Below are 27,568 nucleotides of genomic sequence, written 5' to 3'. Positions count from 1 at the left end.
AGGGGTACATGGGGAAATAGACCTGAAAAAATAGGAATAGAAATTTGGAAGTTACACTTTATCTAGGAAGGAATTTTACAATTTGTTTTGGTGATGTCATTTTTTATAAAATCATCAATTATTATTTTCTTTTTTAATTTATTTTTAGAGATTTATTTTATTTATTTTAAAGACAGAGTTACAGAGAGAGGTCTTCCATCTGCTGGTTCATTCCCCAGATGGCCACAACAGCTGGAGCTGTGCAGATCTGAAGCCAGGAGCTTCTTTTGGGTCTCCTACGTGGGTGCAGGGGCCCAAGGACTTGGGTCATCTTCCACTGCTTTCCCAGGCCATAGCAGAGAACTGGATTGGAAGAGGAGCAGCTGGGACTAGAACTGGCGCCTATATGGGATGCCCACGCTTCAGGCCAGGGCTTTAACCCACTGCACCACAGCACCGGCCCCTATTTTCTTTTTTAAAAAGATTTATTTATTTATTTCAAAGGCAGAGTTACAGAGAGAGGAAGAGAGACAGCGAGAAAGAGAAAGGTCTTCCATCCATTGGTTCACTCCCCAAATGGCTGCAATGACTGGGGCTGGGCCAGACCAAAGCCAGGAGCCAGGAGCTTCTTCTGGGTCTCCCACATGGGTGCAGGGGCCCAAGCACTTTGGGTCATCTTCTGCTGCTTTCCCAGGCCGTTAGCAGGGAGCTGGATGAGAAGTGGGGGTGGGCAGCTAGGACTCAAACTGGCACCCATATGGGATGCCAACACTGCAGGTGGTGGCTTCACCCGCTATGCCACAGCACCGGCCACAATGTTTATTTTCTTGAACCACTGCATTTTATCAACTTTTATATATAATTTATAAGTGGTGAAATCCACCCACTTAAACTGTACAGACTAGTAACTTGTACAACCATCACCACAATCTAATTTCGGAATATATCCATCATCCTAAAATGAAAGCTCTGCATTTAGAGTCTATCCTCATTCCCAAGACCTAGCCCCAAACTGATTGACCACTGATTAACAACTGGTTGAGCACTGATTGACCATTTTTCAACTGCACTTATTTGTCTTTTTTGAACATTTTGTATAAATGGAATTATAAGCTACATGGCTGTATGTGCCTGGCTTCTTTCACTGAAATGTTTTGGGGTTAATTTACATAGTAGCATTCAACAGTGCCTCATTTCTTTTCATTGCTAAACAATATTCCATTGTATGCATATATTTTGTTTAGTTATCCATCCATTGATGGACATTTGGGTTGTTTCCACATTTTAGCTAGTATGACTCATGACAGTATGGACATTCATGTACGTGTTTTTATGTGGACATGTTTTCACTTCTCTTTGGTATATACCTAGAAGTTTGCTGAGTCACATAGTAACTCCAGGTTTAACATTTTGAGGAAATGCCAAACTGTTTTCCAAAGAACTGCACCATTTTCATCCCTATTAGCAATGTATAAGACAGCTGTAATACTCTACACTCTTGACAACATTTGTTACTGCTTTTTTTTTTATCACAAATGTCACCATGGTTTTGACTTTTATTCCATTAATCACTAATGATGAGTTTCTCTTCATGTGCTTATTGGCCATTTGTATGTAGCCTTGGAAGGAATATCTATTGAAATTCTTGTCCAGCTTTTAAAAGCATACTTTGTCCTTTTATTTTGAGCTGTAAAAGGTCTTTACATATTTTTAATCCACATATTTTGCAAGATACATGATTTATTGATATCATCTTCCAGTCTTTGGAGTTACATTTCATTTCCTTGAAGATGTTTCATATGGACATGGGTTCGAGTCCCAGCTGCTCCACTTCTGATCCAATTCTCTGCTATGCCTTGGGAAAGCAGTAGAAGAGGCCCAAGTGCTTGGACCCCTTCACCCGCATGGGAGACCAGGAAGAAGCTCCTCACTCCTGGCTTCAGATCGGCCCAGCTCTGGCTGTTGCAGCCGTTTGGGGAGTGAACCAGAGGATGGAAGACCTGTCTCGCGCTCTCTGCCTCTTCCTCTCAGTAACTTTGCCTTTCAAAGAAATAAATAAATCTTTTAAAAATCACATAGTACTCTATAACTATGTAAAATTTTTATATTTTTGTTAAAAACGGTTTTTAAATGAAAGAAATAGGGGCTGGCGCTGTGGCATAATGGGCTAAGCTTTCGCCTGTGGCACTGACATCTCAAACGGGCACTGGTACATGTCCTGGTTGCTCCTCTTCCTATATAGCTCTCTGCTATGGCCTGGGAAAGCAGTAGAAAATGGACCAAGTCCTTGGGCCCCTTCACCCGCATGGGAGACCTGGAGGAAGCGCCTGGCTCCTGGCTCCTGGCTCCTGGCTTCAGATCAGAGCAGTTCTGATGTTTGCAGCCATCTGGGGAGTGAACCAGCGGATTGAAGACTCTCTCTCTCTCTCTCTCTCTCTCTCTCTCTCTCTCTCTCTTTCTCTCTCTTTCTCTCTCTCTCTCTCTCTCTCTGCCTCTACTTCTCTCTCTGACTCTCTGTAACTCTGCCTTTCAAATAAATAAATAAAACTTTTTAAAAAAATCAAGGGCTTATTTCTGGGGTCTCAACTGATATCCATTATCTGCTTGTTTTTCTTTATGTCAGTACTACACTGACTTGATACAGGTGGCTTTGTTTTGAAACTGGCAAGAGTAGGTTTCCAAAGTTGGATATTCTTTTTCAAGATCATTTTAGGTTGTCTGGATCCCTTGAATTTCCATGTGGATTTTTTGATCTTCTAATCTCCTATTTTGTCTTTTTATTTTAAAATATTTCAAGCACAGAAAAGTACAAAGAAGACTTCAACAAGTACATATAGATTTCAACTGGATTTCCACATGCAGAAGTTTGAAATAATACTCCTAACTTATACCCTATACAAAAATCAGCTCAACATAGATTGAATAACTAACTATAAGACCTGACACCAGGAAGCTCCTAGAATAAAACATAGGGGAAACACTCCAAGACATTGGCATAGATAACAATTCTTTAGATAAGACCCCAAAGCACAGGCCATAAAAGCACAACTAGATAAATGGGATTATATCAAAGTAAGAAGATTCTGCACAGCAAAGGAAATAATCAACAGCATGAGGAAACAACTGACAGAATGGGAGAAAAGATTAGCCAACTAATATCCAGAATATAGAAGGAACTCACGAAATTAAACAGTAAAGCAAACAATCTTTTTTTAAGAAATAGGCAAAGAATCTGAATATGCATTGTTGAAGGAAGAAATATATCTTGTAATTTTCTACAAATAAAAAATTATATGGGATTTTGATAGAGATTATGTGACTCTTTAGACCCATTTAGGGTACTACCATTTTAATAATATTAAGTCTCGTAATTCATGAACATGGGAGGTCTTCTTGTATATACAGATCTTTACATTTTTTGAGTGTTTTGTAATTTTCAGTGTACTTTTTTTTCTAATGTATTCTTAATTGTTCTTTTTGTTATTATCAGTAAAAATATTTTCATTTCATTTTCACATTGTTCATTGCTACTAAAATACAATTTATTTTTTATCTTGATGATGTATCCTACAAACATGATGAACTTGTTTATTAGTGGATTCCTTATGTGTTTCTATATACAAGATCATATCATGTGTGAATAAAGACAAATTAACTTATTCTTATTTAATTGCCCTGGCACAAACCTCCAGTACTCTGTTGAATAAACTAGGTGGGCACCCTTGTGTTGCTCCAGTCTGAAGGGGAAAGAATTCAGTCTTTCACTATTAAGTATGATAATAACTATAGGAGTTTTGTGCATTCCCTTTATCAGCTTTGGAAAGTTCCCTTATATTCCTATTCAGTGTTCTTTTTTTTTTTTTAGTAAGAATGTGTATTAGATTTGGTCAAATGCTTTTTCTGCATCTATGGAGTGGATTATGTTGTTTTTGTACTTTATTAATGCATGTTTATACTGATTGCTTTTTGGATGTTAAACCAGCTTTGCATTCCTAGGGTAAATCCCACTTGGTTATGGTGTATGATTCTTTTCATTTATTGTTGGATGCAGTTTGCAAATATTTTGTTTTGGATTTTTACATCTTTATTCATAAGGCATGTTGCTCTATAGTTTTTTTTTTCCTGTGAAAACTTTGGCTTTGGTATTGAGTTAATAGTTGTAGAATGTGTTCAAACTTGTTTCTTCCTTTATGTTCTGGAGGAGTTTGTGAAGGTGTTAGCTCTTGTTTAAATATAATTACTGGGCCAGTGCTGTGGCACAGTACTTTAATTCTCCGCCTGCAGCACAGCATCCTATATGGGTGCCAGTTCGTGTCCTGGTGCTCCTCTTCTGATCCAGCTTTCTGCTATGGCCTAGAAAAGCAGTAGAAGTTGCACCAAGTCCTTGGGACTCTGCACCCGCATGGGAGACCTGGAAGAAGTTCCTGGCTCCTGGCTTCAGATCGGCACAGCTCCAACCGTTGTGGCCATTTGGGGAGTGAACCAACGGAAGGAAGACCTCTCTGTCTGTCTCTCCCTCTCATTGTCTGTAACTCTACCTCTCAAATAATAAAATCTTTAAAAAATATATAAATTACCAACGGAGCCCTTTATATTTCTGGATTTATTTTTTGCAAAATCAGAAGTGATGTTACCTTATCATTGTTGATACCAATAATTTGAGTCTTCTATCTTTTCCAATATTGTTATATTTAAAGGTTTTTCAATTGTTATGGTATGGATTGTGTCTATCCAAAATTCTTATGTTGCAACTCTAACACTCAGCACTTCAAAATGTGAATGTATTTGTAGAAAAAGTCTTTACAGAGGTAAGTAAATTAAAAATAAGGCCCGGCCCCAGCCATGTGGCCATTTGAAGAGTGTACCAGTGGATGAATTATCTCTTGCTATCTTCCTCTCTCTCTGTCACTCTGTCTTTCAAATAAATAAATCTGTTTTAAAATGAGACAATTAAGGTGGACTCTAGTCCACTGTTACTGCTGTCTTTATAAGGAGAGGATATTTGGACACATTAAAGCAACATGAGAGACATGTACATGCACAGTGGAAAGACCAGATGAGGACACAAAGTAAAGGCGGCCACTTGAAAGCCAAAGGGAGGGCTTGGGAGAAACCAAAACTATCAACTCCTTGATCTTGTACTTCTAGTCTCCAGAACCATGACAAACTACATCTCTCCTGTTTAATCCACCTATCTGGGGTAGTTTGTTATGGCAACCCTAGCAAACTAACACTAGGGAACTTCAAAAAGTTCATGTAAAAACGGAATCAAAAGATAAGTTGATTTTGGTGGAAATAATTCGAAAGACATGCTTTTTTTCACAATACATGTTTTCCACGAACTTTTTACAAACCCTTTGTGCATCGACTTTGTGATTTTTCATAAGTCAACTTTGGTTCTTCCTGATTTTCTACTTTCTATTTAATTTATTTCCATTTTAAATTTTATTACTTTTTCATTGTGTTTGCTTTGCATTTGCTTTCCTCTTAATTTCCTAGTTTCTTATGGAAAGACATAGGTTATTGATTTTACATTTTTCTTTTTTTTTAAGATTCAGGTGTTTATTTGAAAGGCAGAGTGCAGGGAGAAGATAAATCTTTCATCTGCTGGTTGCAACAGTCAGGGTTAGATCAGGCTGAAGCCAGGAGCATGGAACTCCATCTGGGTCTCCCATGTGGGTGTTGGGGTCCAACACTTGGGCCATCTTCCACTGCCTTATCAGGTGCATTAGTAGGGAGCTGGATCTTAAGTGGGGCAGCTGGAATTCAAATAAGGGATGGGCACTGCAAGCAGCAGCATAACAATATTGGCCCTCACACTGAACCTCTTACTATAGGAATTTATAGCTCTAGATTTTCCTATACTATTTTTTGCCATATCCCATAAGTTTACACGTGTTGTATTTTCATTTTAATTCATATTAAAGTATTTTCTAATGTCTATTGTGACTCTTTGACCCACTGGTTATTTATGAGTGTGTTGTTTAATTTCCACATATTTGTGAATTTCCAATTTTCCATCTGTTGTTGATTTCTAATTTCATCCCATTGTGATCTGCAAATATAGTTTATATGATTTTTTCTCTTTTAAGTTTGTTGAAACTTGTTTTCTGGTCTAGCATATAGTTTATCCTGGAAAATGTTCCATAAACACTTGAGAAGAATGTGCATTCTGCTGTTGTTGGGCACAGTGATCTGCAGATGTCTGTTAGGTCTACTCGATTGACTGTTGTTCAAGTCCTCTATTGTCTTGTTGATTTTCTGTATAATAATTTTATTCATTTTTGAAAATAAGTATTGAATTCTTCAACCATTAATGTTTTTTAACTTTTATTTTATTTTGATTGACACATAATATTTTTACACATTTATGGGGTACAAGGTGATGGAAGACCCCTCTCTTTCTGCCTCTCCTTCTCTCTCTGTATAACTCTGACTTTCAAGTAAAATAAATAAATAAAATATTTTTTAAAATTCCCTCTTCTAGCTATTTCAAAATGTGCTAGTGGTCCACAAAATATTACACTTTAACTCAATTTTCCATGAATCTTTTGCAGTAATTGGGTTTTTTAAAGATTTATTTTATTTATTTGAAAGAGAGGTAGAGACAGAGAGAGAGGTCTTCCATCCCCTGGCTCACTCCCCAGATGGCTACAACGACTGGAACTGAGCCGATCCGAAGCCAGGAGCTTCTTCCGGGTCTCCTACATGGGTGTGGGGGCCCAGGGACTTGGACCATCTTCTACTGCCCTCCCAGGCCATAGCAGAGCTGGATCGGAAGAGGAGCAGTCGGGACTAGAACTGGCGCCCATATGGGATGCTGGCGCTGCAGGCCAGGGTGTTAACTCACTGCACCGGCCCCTTGAAGGGGTTGTTAACTATAAATATTGTGTAAAAGAACACCAGAACTTATTCCTTCTATCTGGTTGCAACTTTGTACCCACTTTATTATTGTTAAAGTGCCTATTACTCCCTTAATTTGGTAGTTTTTGCTTCATGTATTTGGGAGATTTGTCATTAATTGCACTTATATCTAATACCTGAATAGCTGGTACATCTTTTTTTTTAATTATTTATTTATTTAAAAAAGTTACAAAGAGAGAAGAAGAGGGAGGAGAGAGAGAGAGTGAGAGAGAGAGAGAGAGAGGGAATATTCCATCTCCAAGGGGCCACAAAAGCCAGGGCTGGGCCAGCCCAAAACCAGGAGCCAGGAGCCTCTTCCAGGTCTCCCACTTGGGCCATCTTCCACTGATTTTCCCAGGCCATTAGCAGAGAGCTGGATTGGAAGTGAAGCAGCTGAGACACAAACCGGAGCCCTTATGGGATGTTGGGGTCATAGGTGGCTTTACCTGCTATGCTACAACGCTGCTCCCAGCTGTTACATTTTCCTGATGAATTGACTCTCTTATCATTATAAAATACTCCTTTTCATCTGTAATAACATTTTACATCTTAATATGTATTTTGTCTGATATTACTATAGCCACTCTAGCTATGGTTGCATAGCATACTTTTTCCATCATACTACTTTCTTTTTTTTTAAACAATTTTTAAAAATTTATTTGACAGAGACAGTGAGAGAGACAGAGAGAAAGGTCTTCCTTCCATTGGTTCACCCCCAAATGGATGCTACTGCCAGAGCTACACTGATCCAAAGCCAGAAGCCAGGTGCTTCCTCCTGGTCTCCCATGTGGGTGCAGGGCCCAAGCACTTGGGCCATTCTCCACTGCCCTCCCGGGCCACAGCAGAGAGCTGGACCAGAAGAGGAGCAACCAGGACTAGAACCCGGCACCCATATGGGATGCCGGCACCACAGGCAGAGGATTAGCCAAGTGAGCCATGGCGCCAGGCCCCCATCATTCTACTTTCAATCTATTTGTATCTTGAATTGAAAATGGGGCTGGCCCGGCCATAGCGGCCATTTGGGGAGTGAACCAATGGAAGGAAGACCTTTCACTCTGTTTCTCTCTCACTGTCTAACTCTGCCTGTGAAAGAAAGAAAGAAAGAAAGAAAGAAAGAAAGAAAGAAAGAAAGAAAGAAAGAAAGAAAGAAAGAAAGAAAGAAAGAAAGAGAAAACGGGGCAGGCATTGTGGCATAGCAGGTAAAGCTGCCACCTTCAGTGCCAGCATCCCATATAGGCACTGGTTCAAATCCCAGCTTCTCCACTTCCAATCAAACTCTCTGCTATGGCCAGGGAAAGCAGTAGAAGATGGTGCAAGTCCTTGGGCCCCTACACCCATGCGGGAGACTTGGAAGAAGCTCCTGGCTCCTGGCTTCAGATCAGCGCATCTCCGACAGTTGCAGCCATCTGGAGATTGAACCAGCGGATGGAAAACCTTTCTCTATCTCTCTCTTTGCCTTTGCCTCTCTGTAACACTGCCTTTCAAATAAATAAATAAATCTTTTTTAAAAAAAAGTCTATTAGATAGTATACAGTTAAATCTCATTGTCTCATTGTATTATTTAGCCCATTCACATTTAACATTATTACTCATATTAATATAGCCAAAATTCAGTCAGAGAGATACTGTTTTATGCTATTGTTTTTAACTCAAATAAAAAAGATGACAGAAAATATGTAATTATGCTGTTTTTATACTTACTACAGAATTGTCTTTACCTTTTTTCATATGTGGATCTGAATTGCTGTGTGGTGTCACTTCCCTTCAGCCTGAAGAAATTCCTTTGATGAGAAAGAAAAGTGTGATATCAACAAAGTATCACCATCTTTTAAAAATATTAATTATTTATTTGAAAGGCAGAGTTGAGAGACAGAAGGAGATCTTCCATCCACTGGTTCACTCCCTGCAGGTCAAAGCCAGGAGACAGGAGCTTTAAGGTGAATTAGAAGCAGAGCAGCTGGGACTTGAACCGGTGCTCCACTAAGGGATGCTAGCATTGTTATTGAAGTTCATGAGTACATAATGAGTGATTTTTTTTTAATCTTGCTGCTCCTGTGATTTTTTTCCTTTGGCTTTGGCTTCCAACATTTTAATATTATATGCCTAGCTGTAGAACTTTATGCCTTTATCCTCTTTGGAATTCCCTGAGGCTTTTCATGCGTAGATTAATGTTTTTCATTATGTTTTGAAGATGTCAGCCATTATGTCTTCATGCTTGTTCTTCTCCATTCACTCTCTTCTCTCCTTTTTGGTGCTTTTATCATGTGTATGATGGAACACTTATTGGTGTCCCCTGTTTCAGGGGACTTATTCATTTTTCTCTTTTTTTTTCTTTCCGTTCTTCAAATTGTATAATGTCTAACATTCTCCAAATTCAGTGATTCTTTCTTCATCCAGCCAAATTCTAATGCAGAGCCCCTCTAATGAATTTTTCATTTATTTGTTGTACTTCTCAATGCCAGAATTTTTATTTGGTTGTTCTTTTATAATTTCTCTTTATTGTTATTTGCTCTTTGATTTTATATTCTCTAATTGTTATCATAGCTACCTTTTATCATTTTTAAAAATAGCTCCTTTAGCTTTTTAACATATTTATTTTTAATGTTCACTTATTTTCATCTACTTGAAAGGTGGGGAGGGGGTTTTGTGTGTGTGTGTGGAGAGACAGAGAGAGAGAGACAGAGAGAGTCTTCCATCTGCTACTTCGCTCCTCAAATGCTCACAACAGCCAGGACTGGGACAGGATGAAGCTCAGAACTCTACCTGAGTCTCCCACCTGGGTGGCAAGGGACCCAAGCACTTAATCTATCATCCACTGCCTCCCATGTGCATTAGCAAGGAGCTGGATCAAAAGCAGAGTAGCAGGACTTTGCACTCCAATATAAAATGTGAATGTCCCAAGCAGCAGCTTAACTCACTGCACCAAAATGCCAACCCCATGAGCACACTAAAAATATCCATTTTGAAAGGTTTATGTTTGCCTGATAGATAAATCATCTGCCCACCCAAAAGTAGTTTCTATTGACTGCATTTTTCCTATACAATAGTCATACTATCCTGGTTTTGTTTATTTTTTTGTATTTGTTGTAATTATTTGTGCAGAAGTAGGCATTTTAGATGACATGCTATTGCCACTCGGGATTCAGTTAGCCCTACAACTACTACGACCATGGGATTTGGTGTTTAGTGGCTTTACTGGACTATAAAGCCTAATTCTTCTGCGTTGTGCAATCTCGCAGTTTTTACTTCTTGTCTTTTTGTTTGTTTGTTTGTTTGTTTCTTACTAGCTCAGATTAGCTCCTGGGTCAGCATAACCCAATGTTCAGTTAGGTCAGACATTCTGTTTGTGCCCTTTAGGCCATAGGCTTGAGAACACTGAGGATGCATTTCTTTGTGGCTTAGGGAATACTTTTAAACTGGCTCCATACTCAAATAGTGACTAGTGGCTCTCAAGTGCCCACTCTGGTTGCTTTTGAGTCAATTCTGCGCTGCACTGCACATGTGCACACCTTCCCAACCCCCAGGGATAAGTGTGATCTTAACAGAGACAGTTTTAGTTGTATTTCTCCTCAGTTCTCCCTATCAAATTTCTGCCTGCTCTGCCATTATATTTGTAGCTCCTAGTTTCATGAAACGATTAATGTCCTACTAGTTGCTCAACATGAAGATCTCTGTTGCTTTTGACAACATCTTCAGGAATGAATTCTTCCATGCTGCGTTCCAAAATAATGTTAGTGCACTCAATAGCGCTTCTGACTTACTGGTTTTCCAGTCTCGCTTAGTTCCCTGAGCATAATTTCTGTGCTGTCTCCCTGAAGTGAGAGTGTGCTGGTAGTTTTGAGTATCCTGGAGTGATACCTCCACCATATAAGCAAGAGCTAGAAGGTGCAGATGGTAACCCCATCTTCTTGGTGTACTCTTCTTGGTATGGAACCTCTGCCCTACAAGTGGGATCTGGGGTAGAGAAGGCACCTCATTCTTTTTGACTATAAAATCCTAAAATAGAGATTCCAACATATGAAGCTGGAAAAGGGGTAATAAATGCTGGAGGGAGGGGTATATCTAAGGGTGAAACTGTAATCCCATGAGAGAGCTGATGAAACAGCAAGCCCCTTATTCTTGGCTATACTTGCCTTTAGTAAAGCTTTCACCACACAGTGCTGGGGATAGGGATATTAGTTTTATGTTGCTGTAATGTAATACCTGAAGGCAGCTACTTTTGAAGAAAAAGAGATGCATTTAGCTAAAGTTTTAGAGGCTGAAAATCCAAAACAACATAGAACAGGCTCTGGCAAAGTCCCCCTCCTTTGCTGTATCACCTCATCGTGGATGTCAGGAATGCATGTGGTAGGAGAAGATCACATCACAACCAGGAAACCAAAGATACTTGGTGGAGCCAGGTTCAGATTTTTGTTAACAATCTTCTCTTAAGAACTACCAAGGTCCCATGAGAAATATCTTTGTCCCTTTCAAAGGCATGCACCCATTTGATCTAAGAACCTCCCACTAGGCCGCACCTCTTAAAGGTTCCACAGCTACTCCCAATATCGCCACTCTTGTGGACCAAGATCTCAACATGTGAACCTTCTGGGGGTACAAATAACATCCAAACCATAGCAATAGGTAATGACAGCTAGCCCGACTTTTATTGTTCTTATTGCAACTTAGTAGACTTTCTTGAATAAATATTTCTCAGTATGCTGAATTCCCTTAGGTCAATTTCCAGAAACTTTTTTTCCCCAAAGAAACCTTGTATTTAATGAGTACAGATTTCAAAAGTACAACTCTAGGAATACAGTAATTCTTCCCACCAAACCTACCCTCCCACCCCCACTCCCACTCCTGCTCCTCCTTCTTCCATTCCCAGTCCCATTCATCATTAAGATTCATTTTCAATGAACTTTATACACAGAAGACCAACTCTTTCTTAAGTAAAGATTTCAACAATTTGCGCACACACACACACACACACACCTTTTTGAGAACTAGTTCTACAGTTAACTCTCATAGTACAACTCATTGAGGACAGAGGTAATACATGGGGAACAAGTGCACAGTGACTCCTGTTGTCGATTTAGCAATTAACACTCTTATGTTTGACGTCAGTGATCACCATAGGCTCTTGACATGAGCTGCCTAGGCTATGGAAACCTTTTGAATCCACAAACTCTGTCAGTATTTAGACAAGGCCATAATGAAAGCAGAAGTTCTCTCCTCCCTTCAGAGAAAAGTACATCCTTCTTTGATGGCCCCTTCTTTCCACTGGGGTCTCTCTCACAGAGATCCTTCATGTAGGACATTTTTTCCCATGGTGTCTTGGCTTTCCATGCCTGAAATCCTCTCATTCCATAAATATTAACGGTTGGTTTTGATCACCATTTAAGTTGTTTCACTGCAGGGAGTGTATGTCAAGCTCTTCACATGGCCATGCTGGAACCACTGAATTTTAAGCCTTTTGTTAAGCTTTCTTTGGCTTCTGAAAATCCTGCATGTACTTATAACTGGAGTAATTTCTGCACTGTAGAGTTCAGGTATATAGACCAACAAGCACAGTGCTTGTTCACAAGTACATTAGGGCAATGTTCATGTGAGTGGCCATATTCTAGTTAACTTTGTGTCTTATACATACTACTCTTTCATTTTTCCACAGAAGATGACAATGAGCTACTTTCTAATAATTGAATCTTCCGGATATATGAACGTTATTCCTTCAAGCATCAGATACTTCATTTTAGCCATCTTGATGGGCTCACTCTAAAACATATCCTATGTAACTAACATGAAAACAGGTGATGCTAACTTCTTAAAAAGGAGAATGAGAGATTGCTAAAAAGGAACCAACTGCAATATATGAAAGATATCACAAACTTTTTCAATTATCAAGAAGGATCAGACATATAGATAGATCCTGTAATGCACATAACTGACACTGCCAAGGAGTCCAAATATCAAAATGGTACACACATCCACCTCATTCATATTTCAGAGAACAGACTGGCCAAGAGATAATAGCCTTCCAAACGAACCAGACTGGCCTTGAAACCCACTCTGACCACCATACTATCATATTGCTTGACCTTCTGTGTGCCCAAAGAATCAATGCCTCTTCCTGACACTCCAAGTCCACTTTGAACTGGTCCAACTGTTCTCCAACCTGTAACATTCTCCAACTACATCTGTTTCCCTTTCTAGTATCTTTCCCCAGTATATTTCATTTACTGTCACTCTGCCTGGCTATTCTGGGATCTCCCTGAGGGCAGAGTTTGTGTTTTGTCCATCTCTATCCCCAGCACTTAGCACAAGACCTGGCAGGATACAAATTCAGTACATTCTTTTGAATGAATGAATCTCGCCATCTAAACCCTTCTGAAACATCAGCTCCAGCATGAAGCCTTTCCTAATCTCAATTGCACAGAATCTCTCAGTTGTTTAAATTCCCACAACTTCTTTCTTCTAATCTCTCTAATGATGCCTATGTTAGTCTTTGTTGTGCTTTGTTATAATTATTTAAATATCTACCTTATTAATGCCACTGCCACCCTTCCCTTCTTTAGAGAAAGAGGGAGAAGAGTGAGAGACAGAAAGACACACACACACACACCATATACACACACAAGATCACAGCCTTGGAGAGCACAGACTTTGCTTCATTTTAAGAAAAAAAATCTTTCTTGTGGTACTTAGCACAATGCTTAGCACATAGGAGGAGTTCAAGGAATATTTGCCAAATTGAATTGCTAAAACATTTGGATATCAGTATGGAGATTTTACTTTAGATCCATACCTCATACCATACACTTCAATAAATTCCAGATGGGCCCAAGAATTAAACACAAAAAAGAAAAAACACCCCGGGGGAGTGGGGAAGACAGAATCACATATTTGTCCCAGCTGTGGAGGAGTGGTAAATTTCTGAATATTGAAAAATGAAAGAAACATCAGAGACAGGATGGATGGATTTGAATATATAAATGTAAAAAAGAACAATTTTGCATAGTGAAACGTGATAAAGCTCACATGACAATGAAAGAAAGAAAATCAGAAAAATGCACGACAAACATAAATGATAACATCATGCATCTAAAATATAAGGAATGGATAAAATAGATAAGGTCAATGATCAGATTTTAACTTGAGAGGTGGTGAAAGAAACTGAATGAGGACACAGACAGCGAACTGCACTGTTTAAAGATGGAAAGCCCCATTCATTATACTTCATACCTACTAAATTAGAAAAAATGTAAAAATCATAATGTTCAGTGTTATAGGGCTGTGTGAAAATAGGCACATTCACGGTTTATTCTTTTGGGAGTCCAATCTGGCAACACATAACATGAACTATAAAACAGCTCATACATACCTTTTGGCTTGGTTATTACACTTTTGGTAAGACCCCAAAAAGCAAAACTCTAAACAGAAGAAGTGCAATCTACACAGCAACCATTCATAGCATAACTTTTTACAGTAGTGAAAATTTTTAAATAATTTAAATCCTTAATAATAATAGAATGGACAAGCAAAATCTGGCATATCAATCCCACAAGCTTTTTGTGTGTGGAAGGTTCTCCACTTATTCTGTATTTCTTTTGTGATTCCTCTATCCTAATTGTCTGGTACTAAACTATCCCTGTGCCTATCTCGAGTAAACTACCCCCAAGACCCATCCAACCTGCTATCCCCCAATTCTCATTTGTTGCTTTTATTCTGCTATAACTGGGGAAATAACAGGCTCCCATTACATTAAGGATCAGTAGGGACTCTCCTCCTGAGCCATGGGCTCTGTGGCAGCTGTTTTAAAATCTTCAAGCTTTTTTTATTTTATTTATTATTGACCTCATTACTTGGGTCCAGGCTGTGTTCTTAGCTCCAGAATAAGTGGGACATTACTGAAAATAGTCTTGCCTCAATGATGGGCTCTTAGTAACACTGTTTGCATTTCAGGAACACGATGTATTCGAACAAAAGTCTTCTAGTCCATACTGGAAATATTTTCACATGGAAACGTCTCTGATCAGAAAAGATAATCTGAAACTAGAAATTATACGTTTTTGAGATGAGATGCTGCCATTTTATTATGAAAGAGAAATCTGGGCACAAGTAACAACAATTTCATTTATCAGATTCATGCTCATACGCCCATCCATTATCAACTAAAACACATTTATTCAAACTGAGTTCTCTTCAGTTTATTACAGGTTATTACTACTTCAAAATAATAAAGTGCTTGAATTTCACAAGTATATGAAAATTACACCATCATAACCATTTTCATCGAGGACCCAATTTCAAACTTGTTTTTTAAGACAAATTGTCAGTTCTCTTAATAAATTAAAGGTATTTACCTAAGGCCCATTATGATTAGCCTTCAAAACTGAAATCAAAGCACAGCCCCAGATATAGACCCTAACATAAACATGCTAGAGTCTTTTTGTGAAAGACCTGGACACCAGTCCTACAGTCAGCACACACATTAAAGACAATTCAAAACAAACAGAAATAGGAACATTCTAGATGGGAAAAGTGATTGCTGGCACTCTTATAAGAGAATGACATAACCAACAAAACAAAACACTCAGAAGAAATTTAAGCTGTGAAAACTTGGCTGTGATGACAAAAAGACAAAAAAAAGTGAAGAATTTCCCACCTTGGGTCTGTTTCCTGGATAGGGCTAGGGGTGTTAAGTCTGCTTGTGTGATGTTGGAAACAATAATCCTAATAGTTCTGAAAGGAAAGGCTAATGGGAGCCATTCCTTGAGTCTGGTCACTGCACATTGCTTATTTCTTATATGTAAAAACACAATTTGTGATTCTGTACATTTTTTCTCTACCTATGAACATGAACTATTTATGTAGAGCTTTGGTCTGTAACAAATAGAGTATACACTATTAATTCAACTTTAATGGATGCAAAGATTCCCATATGCTGAGAATCTGAAATAAAAATGCAATGCACACTGTTGGGCAAGAAGGGAAAGAAGAACTCAGGGAACCTCAGGCAAACAGATCTGCTGCAGCCTGGCACTGACAGTCTAGTACACATTCATATGAACTAGGTTGGCACGATGATAGATTCCTCATTACCGAAGTTGGGGTTTCTTGAACTCTCAGGAAACTGGAAGATAATATTTGGACAACAATCATACCAGCAGCATGCCAGGAGGGTGAGACCTGAAAGAGATGTTGGCTGAGCCATTTCCTGAGCAGATCGGAAGGGAATGATTTCAATTATTGTCACAATGGGCCAGATGCTCCCTTTTGCCCTAGCCTAACTGTTCTCTGAAAACAAAGAAGAAAGGAGGGAGAGGAAAGGGGGAGCAGAGGGAGAGAGGGAAGGGAGGGAGGAAGGAAAGAAAGGGAGGGGGGAAAGAAAGACATTTACAATGAAGTCAAAGCAAAGATTAACAAGTGTAATAAATATAAAGGTTACTTTTGCATAAAATGAAAATAGAAAAGGTCAGTTCAGGAAAAGTTAACACACCAGCTCAGTTACTCTCAGTTCATAGGCCTGAGTCATTAGGCTCCACAGGCCCAGGGAAGTACCATAAGGTTGTAGCCTGCACTTTTATGAGGCATATCTGTGCTGGTGGCAGCTAGCAGACTGGCAGGGCTACAAACTGGCATGCCCTCAGGTCATAAACTAATTATGGCACAATCATTCACTTGTTCTAGCCATTCTGTCAATTACTTCATGAGTGGGGAGGGCGAGACCCTTGTCTAAGGCCAGTACTGGAAACAAGACCTCCTTGGCTTAAGCCTTCCTTCCTGGGGAGTTATGTGGGAGTTTGCAGAACCACCAGTAGCCTCAGAAAGCCCAGCAGTCTGTTCTCCTATATACACAATACAGTCACCATTAATTGTGTTGTACAAGGTTCAGTGAGGAAATGCAAAAATAAGGAAGAAAGTACCCTCAAAGGGCTGAGAGTCTAGAGGGTTAGTCAACACAAGACCCATTCAAAGCCCTCGTTTGTCTTAAGGCCACATGCACATCTCACATCACAAGCTTTCCTGAACAGAACAATCCTTTTGAATCAGGGCACTGTATTAGTCAACTGAGTCCAACTCTGGAAGAGGTACATCTTTTGGATGGAAGATAATGAAGACCTATGAGGCAAGCATTTGGACCAGTGGTAAGACACCCCAAATGCTTTGCCAGCATCCCACGTCACATCACCTGGCTTTGATCTATAGCAACAGCTCCAGATTCCAGCTGCCTACTAATGCAGACCCTAGGAGGCAGTGGTGATGGTTTAAGTAGTTGCAATCCTACCATCTGGGCCGGTGCCACAGCTCACTAGGCTAATCCTCTGCCTGTGGCACCGGCACACAGGGTTCTAGTCCCACTTGGGGCCCCAGATTCTGTCCCGGTTGCTCCTCTTCCAGTCCAGCTCTCTACTGTGGCCCAGGAAGGCAGTGGAGGATGGCCCAAGTGCTTGGGCCCTTCACCCGCATGGGAAACCAGGAGGAAGCACCTGGCTCCTGGCTTCGGATTGGCGCAGCGCGCCAGCCGTAGCAACCATTTGAGAGGTGAACCAACGGAAGGAAGACCTTTCTCTCTCTCTCTCTCTCTCTCTCTCTCTCTCTCTCTCTCTCACTATCTCACTCTGCCTGTCAAAAAAAAGAAAAAAGAGGCTGGCACCGTGGCTTAACAGGCTAATCCTCCGCCTTGCAGCGCTGGCACACCGGGTCCTAGTCCTGGTCGGGGTGCCGGATTCTATCCCGGTTGCCCCTCTTCCAGGCCAGCTCTCTGCTGTGGCCCGGGAAGGCAGTGGAGGATGGCCCAAGTCCTTGGGCCCTGCACCCGCATGGGAGACCAGGATAAGCACCTGGCTCCTGGCTTCGGATCAGCGAGAAGCGCCGGCCGCAGCGGCCATTGGAGGGTGAACCAGCGGCAAAAAGGAAGACCTTTCTCTCTGTCTCTCTCTCTCACTATCCACTCTGCCTGTCAAAAAAAAAAAAAGAAAAGAAAAGAAAAGAAAAAAGAAAAGAAAAAATTAAAAGAAAAAGAAAAAAGGAAAAAGAAAGAAATCCTACCACCCACAAGGGAGACCTAGGTTGAGTTCATAGCTCTCAGCTTCAGTCCCATCTGTAGGTATCCGTGGAGTAAATCAGCAGATGAGATTTATTTCTCTCTCTCTTCTATTCTCTAATAAATTACAAATATATTTTTAACTTAGTTTTTGACCACACCTAGCTATAGGCAGTGTGGTCTTTATTTTTTGGTAAGATTTCTTTATTTATTTGAAAGACAGAGTTATATAGAGAGAAGGAGAGACAGAGTGATCTTCCATCACTGGTTCACTCTCTAAATGGTCCCAATGGTCCCGGGACTGGACCAGTCTGAAATCAAGAGCCTGGAACGCCATACGGGTCTCCCACATGTGTGGCAGGGGCTCAAGCACATCAGCTGCCTTCTCAGGCACATTAGCAGGGAGCTGGATTGGAAGTGGAGAGACTGAGACTTGAACTAGTACTCATATGGGATGCCAGAGTGGCAGGCAGCAGCTTATCCCACTGCACCACAATGCTGGCTCTCAGAATCTTTTTTTTTTTTTAATGAAGATGCTTTCTTCCAGAATCTGTTATTTCCCATCTTCTCCCTAATCGTGGAGGATGAGCTTCCCTGTTCTCCAGAGCCATAAAAAGAATTAGGGGCTTGCCAAAGCTTGCCTGTCCAAGAGGAGGGCCAATCCCTTCCCTCCAGTGCATCTCCTCTGCCCCCAGGCCTGCCCTGCTGCACTTACAATAACGTTTCTGACAAGGCACCCACAAATGAGACATATCCCTTTATACACACATACTCACAGAGCCACAGACTTCCAGATAGCCCCGGGGAGCCAAGCATGCATACCCAGAAATGCATGTAAACACACGAAAAGGAATGTGCACAGCTTTGCTTACAAACAGAGCCAGAAGAGAAAGTCAACAGACTGAGAAGGGGGAGTCAAATTTCACAGCTCAGTGAGGGGGAGACCTGCGTAGAAAGGAGCATGGCTAAGTCTGAAATAGCCACAGGGGGCTGTTCTTTAAGACAGCAGCCTATACACCAACAGCAAGTGACTACTGACTGGCTGGGATTGGAGAGAATGGATTTGCAGAGAGAACTCAGGAAAACGGTTTGAGGATCAATAGGCCCCATCAGTATGCCAGTGATTTCACAGTAATGCAGTCAAGGTCCCTGAGTAAATCACTTCCATGCTCATTACTGTTTATGGCAAACATCACCCAATTCAGACTTGGAGGTTCAAACAGTCCTAGCTCCCTGACGGACATCGTTGAAAACATGTCTGCAAGGAACACCCTTGGTAAAGCAGACAGGCATCTGCTCCCCTCCATGGTCCCATATTCTCCTGCTGCCTCCCACCCTCATGCAGGCCCCCACAATCTGTTTGCATTCCCACACCTGGCCCCACCTTCTAGCAGAGGCCAAGAGCATCATTCCTGGATGAGTGCCCAGCCTTTGAAGTCAGAGAGAATGCAGGCTGTTAGATGAGGAGATCCAGATTCAAGACTTCTCAACACACACTTCCCCCTACTCAACAATGCTTACAATAAAGTTATACTCAAGAGGCACTCTGGCTGCTAGAAAAACAGGAAGCCAGAAGAGTGGGTGGGTGAGTTGGTTGCTCTAGACTGGCCTGAGCTCTGTGGAATGTCAGGCTTAGTGGAAAGTTGATACCTCCACTGAAGGTATGGCCAAAGTATCTTTCAGCTGAGCACTGACCAACCAGTCTTTCCTTAAAAAGTATTTCACCCCAAGCCCTTTCCCACTGCCTTGTACCATGTACATACACACACACATACATACACACACACACACACACAGAGAGAGAGAGAGAGAGAGAGAGAGGAATCAGGCCTTTAAACTTCATTCTCTAGAATGTAACAAAACAACTGTGGCAGAAGCAGTTTGGGAGATCTTGTGTGTCTCTCTTCAAAGTGTTTTCCTAGTATCTGAGTTTGGTAAAAACAAACAAGAAAAAATAGGTCTGAACATCTGGCTGGAAGTGCCACGTTTGAAAGCAATTTTTCAATTCAAGATTACAAGAATCTTGTTTCCTCTTGGTGGTCTGGGGGAGGGAGTGGAGATGTAGATCCCTTAGAATAAACAGTAACTACCCTTTCATGCATACATGTTCATCTAAGTGTAGCTCATAGGGATCAGGGAGAAACCAAGCCATCTGCCCTTCCTAAGCCCTTAAACATCGTTGGTCAGCCAGGCCTCTAGAAATAATTGCAATGCAATAATTCAGACATATACAGCACTTGACAGTTTACAAACCATCTTCCCATTCATTATCCCATTGAATAAAGATGAATATAGTATGTGCTCGAATTAATGAAGGGGATATTTTCGAAGGGGATAGTGTTCTAAGTGTATTCCTTTTGATCTAGCAATTCTGCATCTTCTTACGGATATCTCCTAGTAAAACAATCAGATGAGAGTGTGAGGTGTATGTGCACAAACAGCCACTGTTACATTGATTATAAAACAAAAAATTAGATTCTAATTACATGTAAATGAATGATACTGGATAAATATTTCCAGTATTTATATAGTCATAAACTATGATACCGTGATGTCATTAATATGATTATGTTGATCCGAAAAGCTTTCTACCATGTACTGTCAGGTGTAATACCATGAACACATTTCAAGCGACCTTTTTGAAAGTGTGTGTGTATATGTGTATAAACACAGAGGCGTAAAGTGTAACATATGCACACAGCTAAATATCAATGCTTGGTATCTTTAAGTAGAAGGAATGTGGCTAATTTCCACTTTATTCTTTAATATTCTATTTTTTCTATGTTAATACTAAAACAACAAACACTGTTGCTTTTGATGACCTGAAAAACAAAACTGTAATTCATTTTGGAAAAGAGAGGAGATTGATATGTTAACAGTGATGACAAAAGTAGCTAACATTTGTTGAGCAATCACTATGTACCATGGCTGTAAGTATACTTACATTTTAATCTCATAACACTATGAGATATGAAGTACTGGCTCCATCTTACCGGTGAGAGAGTAAAACTAAGCCTTAGAGAATGTGCCGGACTGCCAAAGGACACATAGCTAGAAAGTGACAAAATTAAGATTTGAGCTAAAGGTTTCTGTTGACTCTACATCTCATGTTCTTATTTGCTGCTCTACCTCACTTCTCCTCAAGGGCCATTTTTTCCTTTGAAGTGCTCAGAGCAATGCCCTTATGCCCAGGAGACTCCACTAAGAGTAGGACTGTACCCAGCTTGGAGCAAGGTTTTAAGGAATGTGCAGAACCACCAAGACTTGCTGCTACAAACCCAGTTACAACAGTTCCCTTTGTCCCATAAATCTCATGCAGGTTTGGGTGAAGCCTTTCATTGCTGCATCCATCCATTATACTTCCACAGGGTACGGAGCATGTGGCAGGAACCATCGGAGTAGAAAGATGACTAAGGCAGATTTCCTGCCACCAGAGAGTATACCACATGGCATCCAGTGGGGCAGCATCACAGCCTCATTCACCTGGGAGGCTTACTTGGCAAAGTGTGACCAAGGACCAAGAGGGTCTCGGGAAAAAGGTGGCCAAATTCTTCTGTCCTATATTTTTAAAAAATACATATTTATTTACTTACTTATTTATTTATTTGAAAGGCAGAGACAGAGAGAAGGGGAGAGAGAGAGAGAGAGAGAGAAAGAATGTTCCAACTGCTGGTTCACTCCTTCAATGGCTGCAATGGCTGTGGCTGATCCAGGTCAAAGCCAGGAAGGAGCCTGGAACACCATCTGGGTCTCTCATGTGGCTGGCAGGGGCCCAAGCACTTGGGCCATCTTCTGATGTCCTCCCAGGTCTGTTAGCGGGAAAGCTCAATCAGAAGTGGAGCAGACAGGACGTGAACCAGCACTCTGATATGGGATGTCGGCATTGCAAATGGTGGCTTACCCCACTGCACCACGATACTATATCCCCACTTCATTTTAAAAGAATAGTATGCATTATGGACCTACTGAACCAAATGCAGCAAATGTTACTGAGCAGTAACTATGTCCCAGGCTCTGGGTTAGGTACTGTCACATATAAGGGTATGGCAAAGAGTTCATGGATAAACAGAATTAAAAGGTAAGTTTATTTGGGTACAAGAAAAGTTGAAATCCATGCAGAGTTTGTTCATAACATGTATGTTTTATGTTTGTTCATAATGTGTATGTTTTATGAACATTTGAAGACCTCTCAGATCTTACTCATACCACTATAACTAGTACTGCTCCTTCCACCACTAAAAAGATAGCAGCTAATGTATTAAGAAATCCTTCCTAGCATTGCCAGAAACCCAATGAATTCTTTTACATATAAGCTTTCAGAACCACAAATCTATTAACACACACTAAGGGAAAGAAAACAAAACAGAACAAATCCAACTCATAAAGTCTATAGCAGTCTCCATAGATTCCCCTTATCACCACTAGGAATTTGACGGTGAATCTTTATGGTGGGGTGGCTTAACCCTCAGATACCTACATAAACACTTTCCATTTGTTCCTTTCATTTGTCCAGCTCAATGGTTCACAAGCTGAAAGAATTACTGCTTAAGGTTTCCTATACAGATGTAGTCATCTATTGTAATACAGGTAATTCTCAGGGAGAATTTTAATAATTGATGATTTCTGTCTTACAGGATAATTTTAGTACCTGACATAAAGGGTACCTGAGATAATGATGATGCTATAAATAATAGTATCTGCCCCCAAAACGATAGATGATGCCTTAAGATACCAAGCTTCACAATAACTCTATAAGAGAAGCAGCTATTTTATAGGTTTTATATATTTTATAAGATTCAGAGAGGTTTGATCCCCACGGCTTCAGTGTGACAAAGTTTAAGGCCAGGTCTGACTGACACCAAAGCCTACACTCCTTGCATAGCTTCACAAAAGGAATTTCCTTTTTTATAAAGGAATTCTATTTTAGCTAAAAGCAATGGCCATGGCACAATGAGCAAGACAGATTAGAGGGAATGGGCATGAAGGGCAGATTCAAGGTGAACAGAAAAATGGCATTACAAAAGCTGGGCTTTAGGTAAACTAACCTGATGGTGGTGACATTTGTCAACTGAGGCAATGTCAATTTCACCTTTTTAAAAATATTCTGCTATTTATTATTTTATTTATTTGAAAGGCAGAGGCACAGAGACAGAAACGGACAGAGCTCCTATCTGCTGGTTCACTCTCCAGATGCCTACAAAAGCTGGAGCTGGGCCAGGTTGAAGCCAAGAGTCAGAAATGCAATGTAGGTCTCCACATGAGTCGCAGGGAGCCAACTTCTTGAGCTAGCACCTGCTGTGTCCCAGCATGCACATTAGCATGAAGCTGGAATCGGGAGTGGTGTCAGGACTCAAACCCTGGCACTCCGATAGGGAATGAAGGCATCCAAGCAGCATTTTAACTACTAGGCCAAATGCCCACCTCTCATCTGTCTTTAGAATTTGAATACAGGCAAGAAAGCCTAGCGCACAGAACAAGCCCCTTTTGGCAGTGGAGGTCTCCAGGTGCTAAGGTAGCCAACCTAATTCGTCTCCTTGAATTCCTAAACTGAGTACTCAGAACTATCTTTTTGAGGCCGGCGCTGTGGCATAGCAGGTAAAGCCGCCACCTGCAGCGCCAGCATCCCATATGGGTGCTGGTTCAAGCCCCAGCTGCTCCACTTCTGATCAGCTCTCTGCTAAGGCCTGGGAAAACAGTAGTGGATGGCCCAAGTCCTTGGGCCCCCTGCACCCACGTGGAAGATCCAGTAAAAGCTCCTAACTTCGGCCTGGTCCAGCCCTAGTCATTGTGGAGATTTTGGAGAGTGAACCAGTGGATGGAAGACCCCTCTCTCTCTGTCTCTGTAACTCTACCTCTAAAATAAATAAGTCTTAAAAAAAAAGAACTACTTTCTTGGTGATCATAGAGGAAGTTAGGTAACAAAATGCGTTATGAAGTCCACACTGAAGAAGACATCTCAGTCTCCCAGGGTCTCACAATGCTGCCAGCTAGCAATAGAGCTCTTGGTAACATGCCCAAAATATGCTCTTTTTCACCTAAGCTACCGGCACCCATTTTCAGAGAATACCAGCTTGGGACTGGAGAATAGAGGTCCTGACAAGCAAAATGCCTGGGACCGTGCACAGTTCCTCTACTTCATTTGAGCTAAGTTTCTGGACGTGCTGCTTTTCCCTGACAAGGTCTGTTGCACTGTCCAAGGGAGGCTGAGGAATTTCTCTCATACTAAGTTGTTTTTTTTTTTTTTTTCAAAGAGTTTATGGAATGGGGCCTGGCGTTGAGTGTAGCAGATAAAGCTGCTGTCTGCAGTGCCAGCATCCCATATGGGTGCCGGTTCGAGTCCCGGCTGCTCCACTTCCAATCCAGCTCTCTGCTATGGCCTGGGAAAGCAGTGGAAGACGGTGCAAGTCCATGGGCCCCTACACCTACGTGGGAGACCTGGAAGAAGCTCATGGATCCTGGCTTCAGTCTGGCCCAGCACTGGCCACTGAGGTCATGTGAGAAGGAAACCAGCAGACTTGGAAGATTCTCTCTCTCTCTCTCTCTCTCTCTCTCTCTCTCTCTCTCTCGCTGCTGTGTGTGTGTGTCTCCCTCTTTCTCTGTAACTCTGACTTTCAAAATAAATAAATAAATCTTTTTAAAAAGTTCATGGAAAATGTATATTATGAAAAAAGTGTGAATGGATTTAAAAAGTTTTTGCAATGAAATAAACTTATCTTTTAATTCCATTTTCCACAACCTTTTTGAAATGCCTTCATACTTTTGCCTACCTTTCAGGATGGCCAAAAAGTAAGGATGGCATTCCTCACCTACCAGGTAGCCACTTATAGCCAACAGAATCTGAATTATCTTACAATAAAAATGTTGAATCATAGGATCATAAAATGAAAAGCAAGGTTTAAACAAAGGAGAAGATGATTTTATTTAAAAAGAAGAAAATGTTTTGTTGCTATTTGCTTCGGTTAAATGTTTAAGTTTGCTCTGAGTTTCCTAGCAGCAAAGACAAAAAGGTTTTCAAACCCCTATTTTGATAAAAAAAAAAATAAGCAAGCTAACTTATCAGGAGGAAAACTGTGGGCACCGAATTGTACAAGTAAATTACACAAGGGACAATTTTTTAAAAAAAAAAGAAAGGATAAAAACAAAAAAAAATACATTGAGACTCAAAAAAACTCACAAAGGCTGATCTCTTCAACATTAATTTTTTAAAGATTGATTTATTTTTATTTGAAAGGCAGAGGGACAGAGAAGGGCAGGGGGCGGATTCCACTAGCTGCAATGGGCTTTTGGGATAGAGTCTACCACACCACTTGTGATGCCCACATCCCACATTGGAGGGTTTGGGTTGGAGTCTTGGCTCCTCTCCTGAATCCAGTTTCTTGCCTGTCTACACCCTGGGAGGCAGCAGGTTATGAGTAGAGTAGTTGGGTCCCTCTCAACCCACATGGGCAACCCAGTTAGAATTTTTATCTCCCATCCAGCTTTGCCCTAGCCCAGTCCTGACTGTTCCAGGCATTTGGGGAGTGAACCAGCAAATAGGAGATCTTCATCTGTCTCTCTGCCCTTCAAATAAATAAAATAGATTTAAATAAATAAAAGATGGAGGCTGGCGCCACGGCTCAATAGGCTAATCCTCTGCCTTATGGCGCCGGCACACTGGGTTCTAGTTGGGGTGCCGGATTCTGTCCCGGTTGCCCCTCTTCCAGTCCAGCTCTCTGCTGTGGCCCGGGAAGGCAGTGGAGGATGGCCAAGTCCTTGGGCCCTGCACACCATGGGAAACCAGGAGGAAGCACCTGGCTCCTGCCGGATCAACGTGGTGCGCCAGCCACAGCACGCCGGCCACGGCAGCCATTAGAGGGTGAACCAACAGCAAAAGGAAGACCTTTCTCTCTGTCTCTCTCTCTCACTGTCCACTCTGCCTGTCAATAAATAAATAAATAAATAAAAGATGAAGACTCTTTAAAAAGAAAAAGAAATGGGGCACTACTGAAGCAAGAACTCCAAAGATGGAAAAGATATGGAAAGTCCTCAACCCTAACATCACAGACCAGGAGGGTAGCACAAGTGTGAGATGAGGAAAGACAAAGAAACGGCATGGAAGGTTGAGGGAACAAAGTCTGGGGAGCAAAATTCTGAAAAGCCTGGTGAAAAGAACATTTTTATTTACCCACGTTAAGAGACTAGCACCTGGCTTAGGAGACAAGTAAAAGGAAACATTGGTAGGAGACAAAGCATCATCAAAGTGTGCCATAGAAGGTCCTTTGCATAGTTGAGGAGAAGCAGTGGACTCTACGGCATGCCAGGAGCCAGAAAGAAATTCCAGGCAGAAAAGAAAGGAAAGATAATTTGTACTCAATCATAAGCCACATGAAGTAATATTGGCATGATTATATCATTTACTACTGCATATTGGCATTATTATTTCCTTGAATGTCCCCTTTACAATAATCCTGTGACCTAATTATCACTGCCTCTTGACAAACAAGGAAACTGAGTTGCTTCACAGAAATCATTCAAAGGCACCTGGTTAGGAGAAAGCAATTCCTTCCTGACTTTGAACCAAGGGACCTGTGGCTCTGAAGCATGTAGTCTTTTAACTCAGTAGCTGCTGAACAGGGCCAGCCCTACACAGCTGAGGAGCCAGGCCTCCCCCATTGGGCTGGGGTGGGGTGGGGGTCAGTGGCACCCTTCCCTTGGCAGCCTAGCACCAGAAAAAAGATTATTTCCTGAAGACCAATAAAGGCTGTATTTCTAGGCTTTGTGAAATTTCCACCTATTCTTTTCTAAATATAACTCGAGAAGAGATTTAGAATATGTTTTATATATATAGTTATATAGGTACATAGATATACACATAACTATATATATATATTAATCATTTATTAAAACAGATAATATCTAATAAATGCACAATAACAATAGGTAGTATTTATTAAGCATTATCTGTACCTGACACAGCACTAAGCATGTAGTGGTTTAAATCACTTCTTCACATCAGAAAATCTATACATAAATTATATTCCTATCCACAATTCACAGATTAATTCATCTTAGAGTGGTGAAACAATGTGTCCAAAGTCACATGAGAAATAAATGACAGGAGCCAGTGCTGTGGCGTAATGGGTAAAGCCACCACCTGAAGTGCCAGCATCCCATATGGGTGCTGGTTCGAGTCCCGGCTGTTCTACTTCCAATCCAACTCTCTGCTATGGCCTGGGAAAGCAGTAAAAGATGGCCCAGGTCCTTGGGCCCCTGCACCCGTGTGGGAGACCCAGGGGAAGCTCCTGGCTCCTGGCTTCAGATTGGTGCAGCTCCGGCCAGTGGCACCCTTCCCTTGGTGGCCTAGCACCAGAAAAAATATTCTTTCCTGAAGACTGTTGTGGCCCATTGGGGAGTAAACCAGCGGATGGAAGACCTCTCTCTCTCCCTCTCTCTCTGCCTCTCCTTCTCTCTCTAATTCTGCCTTTCAAATAAATAAATCTTAAAAATAAAAAAGAAAGAAATGACAGAATTTTAGTTCAACTCTGTTTGCCTCCAGATCTGTACCACACTGTCTTTCTACCACTTCCATATGGATAACCAAAGAAAATACAGATTAGCAAAAAAGAAGAAAAGAAAATTCCCTATCATATCATTAACATATCTGCTGTTCTCCACAGACCT

General features: G+C 41.0%; 1 protein-coding gene across 2 annotated transcripts in view; it reads right to left on the bottom strand.

The window, feature by feature from the left end:
- Nucleotides 1-27,568, bottom strand: part of SHROOM4 (shroom family member 4) — a 272,257-nt gene that overhangs the window by 192,064 nt on the left and 52,625 nt on the right. Inside the window, exon 2 of one of the 2 annotated variants that reach the window (XM_062183200.1) lies at nucleotides 8,601-8,663. The exons of the other annotated variant lie outside the window; for it this stretch is intronic. The gene's annotated coding sequence lies outside the window, so the exon portion shown is untranslated. The remainder of the gene's footprint in view (nucleotides 1-8,600; nucleotides 8,664-27,568) is intronic. 2 annotated transcript variants of the gene reach the window in all.

This window comes from Lepus europaeus, chromosome X (genome assembly GCF_033115175.1).
Source record: "Lepus europaeus isolate LE1 chromosome X, mLepTim1.pri, whole genome shotgun sequence".
Taxonomy (NCBI): domain Eukaryota; kingdom Metazoa; phylum Chordata; class Mammalia; order Lagomorpha; family Leporidae; genus Lepus; species Lepus europaeus.
Note: the sequence above shows the minus strand (reverse complement) of the source record. Positions and strands in the feature narration are given on the sequence as shown.